Source organism: Adiantum capillus-veneris, chromosome 9 (assembly GCF_014529385.1).
Source record: "Adiantum capillus-veneris isolate H3 chromosome 9, ASM1452938v2, whole genome shotgun sequence".
Classification (NCBI taxonomy): Eukaryota; Viridiplantae; Streptophyta; class Polypodiopsida; order Polypodiales; family Pteridaceae; genus Adiantum; species Adiantum capillus-veneris.
The window spans coordinates 158,087,418-158,097,824 of NC_140939.1; the positions used below are offsets into that span (position 1 = coordinate 158,087,418).

General features: G+C 41.3%; 1 pseudogene; it reads left to right on the forward strand.

Moving 5' to 3' along the window:
* Positions 1-2,372: 2,372 nt before the first annotated feature.
* On the forward strand, positions 2,373-3,837 carry LOC147451454 (uncharacterized; annotated as a pseudogene).
* The last annotated feature ends 6,570 nt before the right edge of the window (positions 3,838-10,407 follow it).

Below are 10,407 nucleotides of genomic sequence, written 5' to 3' on the forward strand. Positions count from 1 at the left end.
GGCGGGAGGAGGACGGAATAGCGATTGCGCCAGGAAGCAGTCATGGGAAGGGGGTCACACCCACCGTCCGATGTGGGTGGGTCCACACGAGCGCATGCGCATCCTACATCCACCACATATGGGGATCTCCCCACCACCCCGCCCCACATGGAGGTGGAGGAAGATCATTTGCACAATATGGTTGAGGATCTTCTTGCACGTGAGGCAGCAAATGAGTATGAGCCTGAGTGTGCATGTGAAGAAGCCGCCCAAAAAACCAAAGATTCATTGCTAGAGGCAGCACACACCGCTCTTTACGAGGGATGCTCCTACTCCATATTACAAGCGTCTCTTGAGATCTTGAATATTCAAGCAATGTTTGGATGGAGCAATGCAGGGGTCGATGCACTATTGAGGTACGTTTAAGTGTAATAAGTGTTAGTTGTGAGTTTTTTTCGTGGTTATATGCAATAACAAGTGTTATTTAATTATGTCATAGGCTATTAGGCAAGATGATGCCTAAAGGCAATCATCTTCCAGAAAATCGAAGGAAGCCACGATAGGTGGTGGACAGGGCTTGGGATGGACTATGATCGCATACATGCATGTGTCAATGATTGCGTGCTATTCCGCAATGAACATGCAGGGCTTGATGCTTGCCCGGAGTGTGGATAATCAAGGTACAAAGAGGGAATGCAAGGAACCACAATACCTCACAAGGTTCTTCGTCATTTCCCCCTCATTCCTCGCATCAAGCACATGTTCAGCACCAAAGGAACAAGCGAGCTTCTTACATGGCATATGACAAATCGCTCCACCGATGGGGTTATGAGAGTGCCGGCTGACTTGCCGGCATGGCAACACATTGAGCAGACATGGCCGGAGTTTAGAGAAGAGCCTCGTCACTTGAGGCTTGGTCTGGCTAGTGATGGGGTAAACCCATTTGGGCATCGGTCTACCTCATGGAGTACTTGGCCAGTGGTTGTTGTGAACTACAACATTCCACCATGGGAGTCAACCAAGAAGGGGAACATTTTGCTCTCTCTTCTAGTCCCACGAAAACACAAGGTGAAGAACATGGATGTGTATTTAACACCTTTGATTGAAGAGCTTCAAGAGCTATGGAACGGCATAGATGTTTTTGATGTATCAAGACCACTTCGTGATCGGCGCACAATGATCAAGTGCATTCTCATGTGGACCATGCATGATTACCCCGGGCTTGGAGAGATTTCTGGTAAGCTTATACTTTGTGATGCTCTGTAATGTCGTTGCATTGGTCACTTATATGCGGTTATGTCTTTTGTTTTTGTAGGACTATCGACATCTGGACATAGGGCATGCCCAACTTGTTTACCCTCACTAGTGACAGATCGAGAGACCTGCTCTACTTGGTAAGGTGATCTACCCCAATAATCATCGCTTCTTGCCGCCCACACATCCATCTTATGCTCCACCGTGCAATGGGATGGAGCCACTCCATTGGACCATGGACGATTGGGAAAGACATTGGAACGAGCATCACAACACATTGCCTCCTCCCAATGATCCACCTAGGGGTATGTCTAGGTACTTTGTTTTCTTATCACTACCCTATTGGGCTTCATTAAAAATCCAACACCTATTGGATCCAATGCATGTGTTCAAAAATGTTGGGCAAGCTATATGGGATCACATAGTAGGCAAGAAAGATTCATTGGGGGCTAGAGAGGACATGAGGGCCATAAGGAGGCTCCCTCCTTCGGCCACACCTCGCATGGGGCCTCGGGGGAAGATGGTTCTTCCAAATGCACCTTGGATTCTATCAAGGGTGGATCAAGAGCGGATGAAACAAGTCATTGCATCCATCCATACTCCAACAGGTTATATACGTTCGCTCAAGGGTGCCTTCACTAAAACTAAGAAAGGAGGATCCACACAACTGTATGGGCTCAAATCCCATGATTGGCACAAGATTCTTCAGGTAATGTGTGTGTGTGTGTATATGTGAGTGTGTGTGTATGTGGTTTAGGGTTCTGGATACTAAAAAGTCTTTTTGTTTGTGCAATAGTTTGTGCTTCCAATTAGCATTAGTGGATTTGCGGACATGAAGGTAAAGACTGCAATATTCAAGGTGGGAGAAGTTGTCAGGTATAGAACATTTGATCCTCCCTCCTAAACTTTACTTTGAAGACTAACTTTACTATGAAGATTATGAAGGGTTTTTTGGTTACAGGTTTGTGAGTTCCAAAGAAATCGAAGTTTCAGCCATTCCAACAGCTCGACTTCTAGCGATTGAAGCAACTTGTGCTATTGAGGATGCATTCCCACGTTCTATCCTTGTTAGCCAAGTTTACCTATTGCTCCATCTTGTTGAGGAGATAGCCATTTGTGGTGTGGTTCACTCCAGGTGGATGTTCTTTCTTGAGAGGTTCCTTAAGACCTTGAAAGACTTTGTAAGGCTACAATCACAACGAGAGGTATTCATCGATCTTAAGCGTTAAACCTTATTAGGATTGGATTGTATTCACAACGCTTTTTATTAGTTACTTTAATCACTAATGGTTTCATGTACATGTGTTCAGGCAAGCATGGCAGAGGGTTGGATTGTACAAGAGGCTTTTGTGTATGTCTCTCAATATCTTTTCACAATAGACCCATCATTGCCTCGTTTAAAGATGGAGGAAGAGGATCCAAAAATAGACGCAAACATTCCAAGTGGGAAAGGTTCTCTCTTGATTTTGGATAGGGAATTTCAAGCCATAGTCAACAACCATTGTCTACTCAATGCTCCCATCATGGGCAAATGGGTGGATATGTATGTGGAGGTGCGTACAACGAGAGAAAGGGAGAGGGAAGCATGGAAGAGGTCGCATGGCGGTAGGCGAGCACCTCCCTTTCCTAAAGAGCTTGACAAATACCCTGATCTAATTCCAGTTGGGTGGATACACAATGCCATGACCAAGGCCAAGGCACAAGGAGAACAAATAAGCCCTAAAGAATGGGAGTACGCGCGAGGATGTCTACCCAGGGTAATATACTCAATGTATTTAGTGTGTGTAGGCGAGTGTGTGTGTGTGTGGGTGTGTGTATGTGTGTCACCTCTCTCTCTCTCTCATCTATCTTGATTGGTTTTTGTAGGCCTTCACATTCAACTCTATGTGGTCCGAAGGACGTCATTTTCGAACCCGCAAGATAGATGAGCATCGAACCACTCACGATAGTGGAGTTATGGGCAACTTTGACACGACAACACAAGAGGTGAGGGAGTGTGGAACAATAGAAAGGATAATCAAAGTGGATTTCAGAACATTTCACAAATATCTCTTTGACTGCCGATGGTTTGCGGGTGAGGTTAAGAGACATGAGAATGGACTCTATATGGTAGACTCCGGGCAATTTCATCGTGGGAAGACCGACAACTCGGTGCAACGTAGTAGTTGTGAGCAGGTAAAGTCCATGTGCAACTCACTAAAACATTATATGATACATACAAAACTACATTCATGTTGTTGTTTGCTCTATGACCTACATGTGTTTTATGTGCCTTCTATGTATCGAAGATGACTATGGTATGTTATTCCCGTCACACCACGGCGCAGATCTATTTTTGCAGATACGAACATAGAGACTTTGGAAGATCCCACCATACCATCTCAAGAAGACGCCAATGACGGTGATGCAGTTGAGGTCGAGGAGAACCAACCATTCCCAATAACCAACCATAGTGAGGAGGAGGACGAGGATGGAGAGGATGATGATGATTCAATAGGAGAGGCTATAGAGGATGAATCAATAGATTTATTTGTTGATTTAGCTACCATGGGGTTGGACATGGATGTAAGCACTTGTAGAGATCTCCTTGAGGATGAAAATTAATAAATATCTTTTGGATTTTTACTTCTTTCTCTACTTATGCTGTACAAAAGGGCTATTTGTTTATGAACGCAAGACAATACAATTTTGATCATCGTTCGCTTGCCATTTCCATATGAATGCATAGTTGACATAAGATTTTGAGGTGGAAACAAAATATTTTTGTTTATAGAATCTCATGGAGTACAAATGAGTAGAGTAGGAGAATCATACCAATAGATGAGGCAAGCAAAGAGAAGAGAGGTACTAAAAATCCCAATGAGAATGGGATTTCTTACACTCCGTGCAAAAAGGGGGTGACAATACAATTTTGATCATCGTTCGCTTGCCATTTCCATATGAATGCATAGTTGACATAAGATTTTGAAGTGGAAACAAAATATTTTTTGATATAGAATCTCATGGAGTACAAATGATTAGAGTAGGAGAATCATACCAATAGATGAGGCAAGCAAAGAGAAGAGAGGTACTAAAAATCCCAATGAGAATGGGATTTCTTACACTCCATGCAAAAAGGGGGTACCAATTTCTGAAAAGTAACAAAATAGAATCGGATTTATAGAAAGGGAAAAGTGGGAGAGGAATGGGCCACTTGGATTCTTTTCCGGGTGCGGTAATTTCGGCGGTTATGATGGCGGTAATAAATGCGGTAATACTCGTGGTAAAACTGGGAAACGCGCCAGCGGGTCTGCACCATACAATCTCTCTCTTTCTTGCAGCTCTCTCTCTCCTCTTATGCGGTAATGTTGTGCGGTAACAACACCATTCTCCCATAGTGCTTGTTATGCATATTGATACCTTCTTCTTGCTATGATGTAGATTATGAGAAGAGACTTGTACTCAAATGCATTTTTCATATGGACATAAGCAATGGGATCTTGGTGGATAGTGGCAATCAATTAAGTTACTATTGAGCATGAATGCTCTAGTAGACTAGGGGTTTTGGCAACCTATGTTGCACGCATTTTGAACACCCTGTTTTTTGTAAATTTGTACATCTGGATATGAATCCCGATGTCAAAAGGGTATATGGGCTTTCTTTTTGTGGGATTTTTACCTTGCTTTAGCAAGCACATGTACATGTAGTGCAAGTTACTAGTGTAACACCAACTCTCGGGTTGCCTTTGGGTGTCCATAAGTGAGTTTTTTGAAGGGTCACTTATATATAGCTTAAACTCATGTACAAACATAAAAAAGTTCAACGAAATATCAAAATGCAAGTCTTGGATCATTTGCCTCCTCCATGCTTTTTGATGCATTTTTTGCCCTCGACTAGCCTTCCCTATGTGTAGTCTCTTCATGGCAGCTTGCTGTTCGCACCAATTTTGCATATAGATGTGCATAGATTTGAAACCTATAACTTGTGTTTCTACAAACGGAATGCATGGCTGTCCTACAAAATATCCAAAACAACACGCTGCTAATCATAAATGCACGATCAGCATACCTGGTGCCTTGCATAGCACATAATCAACGATGTACGCAAATAGAGAGAGACAGCAAGCGAGAGAGAGAGAGTAAGCGAGAACATGTAGGCGCACCTCCTAGAGCGGAGTGCTACGCCAGCACAGCGAGAGAGAAGAGAAGAACTACGCAGACACTGGGTGCAATCTCCCCCGTGCAAGAGTGAGCATTTTCCTCTTGCACGTATTTATTTATAGATTTCTTGAATGCCCAAAAGTACAAATTGGCTGGCTGAACATAAATGGCCAAAGCTCATAAAGAGCACTTGAATAATCAAATATACATAAAATGTAATATCCATCTGCATAATCCATTATTTGCTGATGCTTTTGCTACCTGTTAGCTGCAACAAATAGGTAAATATCAATTACATAACATACCTCTCTGTTGAAAAGCAACTGTCCTCAGTTGCAAAGATAAGAAATATGCAAATGATACTTGTCAAAAATAGGGATTAAAATATTTATCATAAATATCACATAGTAAAAGAAAAAATGAAACTGAACAACATTGATTATGCCTGTCGTCATCCACATACTACCTATTCTAGTGTCCCATACCATTAGAATAAGGAGTATATGTCATACCCTGATGAATCAGGATATCATTGGTCACACTCATCATTCAATAACTAATTTTCATCAATCTCAGGTCCACGTCGCGACAAAAAAAACATCATATACTCATTTCAAATCCAATTCCAAATATCTTTCATTTTGTATACACGGGTAACAAAATCACACCAGTTACGGTGGTGTCCAGCTAGATTGCAACATGATTTTGTGATCAGTGTTGCCTCATCCGGCAAGTCTACCAATAAAGAGTGCTTCCTAAATCGGCGAATCTGCACTAATGCTGCCTTAATCGACAGACCTGCATTGGATATTGTTTAAAAATCATAAATCTGAAGTTTATTGATGTGTTGCATAAATCGGCGAATCTGCACCAAGATGAGTATTTACACACTGCCTAGATTGGTGATCAATTTGTGTGTGCATGACCAATGGATTAGGTGAGGCATAAAAATATAACATTTATCACATGTGTGAGACCAATGTGGAGCATGGTTGAGTAGGAGGGTACTTACAAACCGTTGTTCACTATCCCACAACACCTTAACTCATATAAGCAGCTGCATAGCTTAATGATAAATCATCTCAATAGAAATTACATTTAGTGTAAGGGAACTCCACAATCTTAGGATGGTTAATTTCACATGCCATGTAAAGAAGAAAAAGATATTTTTGCTTTTAAATAGTCTAATGATATTATCCATGTTGCAAACTCCTTGACTGTGTTTCCTTAAATATATGTACAAAGAGAACACTTTCAAGGAAGATTAGAAAAAAGTTTAAAGTATTAACTACATGTCCTAATGAAATAAATATTAACCAACTTAAAATATAGTATTGACAAAATTATATTGAGGGAGGTATTTGGGAATGTATGTTGCATACTAAAAAGGATCGTAAACATCATGCCATGATAAATCACAATCAGTAAGAAAGGAACGAGAATGTAAAAGGATCAATAAGATCCTGTCACAATTGCTAGGTAGATACCTGAGAGATTTTATTTATTTATTTTTGTTCAATTATTGTTTATTTATTATCATTATTTTCCAAGTTAAGCTAGTCCAAGTGTAGAATAGTAGTCTCATTTTTAAAATCTTATGCATCAGTAATCCTACCTACCCAAAATGTATGGAAGACATGTGGTGCTTACTGTGAGAATTCCCTTTAGCAAAGGGAAATAATTTGTAGCAGTGCCCTTATTAACTATGGTTACCACGTAAAGAACAGAAGGTAGAATCGTATGAAGTGCCTTAAAGCCGGATTTTGCACTAGGAGAAGGCGTATACTAGGATCAGATGTTGGGCTTCTAGTGCCCAGGTCACGGGAAGGCTAAGGTTAAAGGTCCAAAATCACAGGGAAAATTGATTATTTACCATATATACCATCATATAGTGCCCTGAAAAATTAACTAACATCTAATAGAAATTTTACCATTATTCTTCATGGTTAGACCATCATCTACTATCATGAGCTATATATAACAGGATAATGGAACGTTAACTATAGACCAAAATGCCCATGAGTGACAAATTAATATATATTCATGTATTTTACGAGTATCATCAGATGTAGACAATTGAAAACTACAAACAATTGAAAATTGTTGACACTTTGTGTAGAGTACGAAATATTATTCGACTAATGAGTAGTCTGTGATTTGGTAGCTCAACTAATATATATTTTTTGTAGTATCCACAGATGCAACAAAATATCATTCAAATTGGTCCTCTGTTTTGAATTCTGAGCATGCGCGGCAAGAGACAGAACATGGATTGTGAGTGTATGAGGGAGGAGCGACCTGGCCATTTTAAAGAAGTGCGTGTAAGCGAACCTCCATACACAACAAATCTTGATCATCTTCCTATGGGACCAAATGCATACAATTCTTATGGATCGAATACAATGTCTTGGTACAAAAATAGAATGAAGTAAATTGTGAAACAAAACCTAAAAGCTTAAAATCAGCATCATCGTCGTCGTCAATGCCGGAGGATGCTAGGCCGTGGCCGTTGTCAGAGAAAGTATTCCAGAAGTTGTTGAAGAGCGTCGCCAATGTCCGCTTCCATTAGGATATTTGAGAGGTCTTTTGGAGGGCCTTTTGGAAGAGAGAGGAAAATAATCTCCTCCAATGAGAGAAGAGCCTACGTTACGTAGAAAAATAGATTGGTATTAACAAAAATATAAAAGGTGTCCCTCTCCTCATTTAATTATCTAGTGGTCCTTGAAGACGATCACTCTCTTTCATTTAATGCGAGCACCTTTTTCAGAAGGTAGATGCGGTACATTTGATACGGCTTATGTCATTACTAGAACTCAAAAAGTTACAAAACTATCAAGTGGTGGAAGATTTTGTAACTTTTGATACTGTCAATGCGTCCGGAACACCCAAATATCCTAGAAATGAATGTCCAATTGCCTCGCTCCGACATCCAAAGAGGCAAAAAATGTCAAAAACCCCTAAAAGAACATTTTACTAACAGTGCGCGAGGGGGCATTCCAAAATTTTGGAATGCCTCCTCGCGCGCCGTTAGTAAAAAGCCCCTTGTTTCCTCTTTTTAGGGAGCTTTTTGAGAGGAAAATGTCAAAAAACCTCTAAAAAGGGGCTTTCTTGGAAGATAAGTGTCCAAAAATCACTAAAAGGACTTTTGTACTAACGGCGCGCAGAGGGGCATTCTAGAATTTTAGAATGCCTCCTCGCGCGCCTTAAGTAAAAAGCCATTTTTTTGGTGTTTTTTGACATTTTTTGCCTCTCCGGATGTCGGAATGAGACAAGTAGACATTCGTTTTTAGGGTATTTTGGCGTTCCGGACGCATTGGTGGTGTCAAAAGCCTCAAAATCTATCACTATTTGACAGTTTGTGACTTTTCAACTTTCAGTGATGATGACGTAAGTTGCATTGAATGTGCCGCACCTGCCTCCTGAAAAAGATGCTCGCATTAAATAAAAAAGTGACTGTTTTCAAGGACGATTAGGAATATAAATCTACTTTTTAGAGTGTTTGGTTGTCCTTTTGGACGTACTCACAAGGTGCAAGTGCATTTTAAAAAAAGTTTCTAGAGAGAGAAATATAATTTCTTACAAGGCCCTCCAAATGACCTATGAAATTTTCTAATGTGTAAGTAGCCGTACTGGGAGGGGGAAGGTAGAGAGAGTTGGAACAATACCACAGTTGAACTGAAACAGCAGATTGAACTTGGTAGAACACCCGAGTGAAGACATAAAGGGGTGGAATCTCCTTCTGAGAAGCACTGGCTCGTCCATAGGCAGTTGTAACTGAGGGTAAGTATGAAGATCAAATACTGTTGCATCGCAAGGGGGAAGGTAAACTCTGCATGAGATTCCTAGTTCGTGGGAGACGAACCCAATTTAATTTTTTGTTAGCTTACCAAAAGTAGGGGCATCAAAGAGCAGGGATTTGAGAAGAGGGTGCATGTCGATAATGCCACATCGATTTTGTGTATAGAAATGAATTTCCACAAGGGATTTCATCAATGCGTATGCGGTACTAGCACCAAGAGAAAGTGTGCACAGTACAGAGGGTATACAAGACATTGTGACTGCTCACAAAACCATATACAAGACATTGTGACTGCTCACAAAACCATTTAAAGAGAAACAATCGCCTCCCAAACCATAATTGTGCAAGAAAAATTATCTGCAAGCATCTGCAGTCTCTTGACTGCCCCTTGAAATCACATTATTCTCAGTATTATGATTTCTTAGGTTTGGATGCGGACAACAAAATGATAAGGAAGTCTAATGCCTGTATCGACGAGTCAACTTAGACATGAAGAAGACTTTCCGATTTAAACATGAGATGCCAATCAAGTGACCTTTTTAGCAAAGACAGATGTTTCTATGGCACACCCAAAATATCAGAAAATATCATGACAAAAAATGTTGTGATGACTAATGAGGTCGTTGTAACCACCTCAGCAAAAATTGATGCCAGGAAAAGCGTGCTGGGGGCATCCAACCTGTCGACAACTCAGTCCTTGTTGGAAGCACCGACGAAGAGTGAAGGGAACTGCAGCTTTGATTATGAAGCACGATGATTCCTCATGCAGGGCGGGCAGACACTTGGTGGAGGGAAGTCTGCATGATGATGGTTGGTAGAAAGATCAGAGGTCACTAGGACCACTACCCCTTGACAACCTTAATTGGCGGGGTTTACTGCAAACTGCTCAATATGGAACCTGAGTATTCGGCCATGCCCGGACGGTTAGTGTACAGCGCTGCATGTGCAACTAGAGAGAGGGCGGGACTACTATCAACAATTTGAAGACCGTAGTCTGTGAGAGATTGCATGTTGCTGTGTGTGTGTGTGTGTGTGAGAGAGAGAGAGAGAGAGAGAGAGAGAGAGAGAGATGAGAGAAAAAAAAGTTGGTGATGCTTTGCAGCTCTCATAGTGGATGACACGCGCCGGTCGTTTTTGCAGAACCAGGATCAAGGTGGTCCAGTCGTGCATGGCGGGCTGCATCGAGAGACACAGAGAGAGAGGTTGTGTTGGTGGCTTGGGTGGCCGCCGTTTGG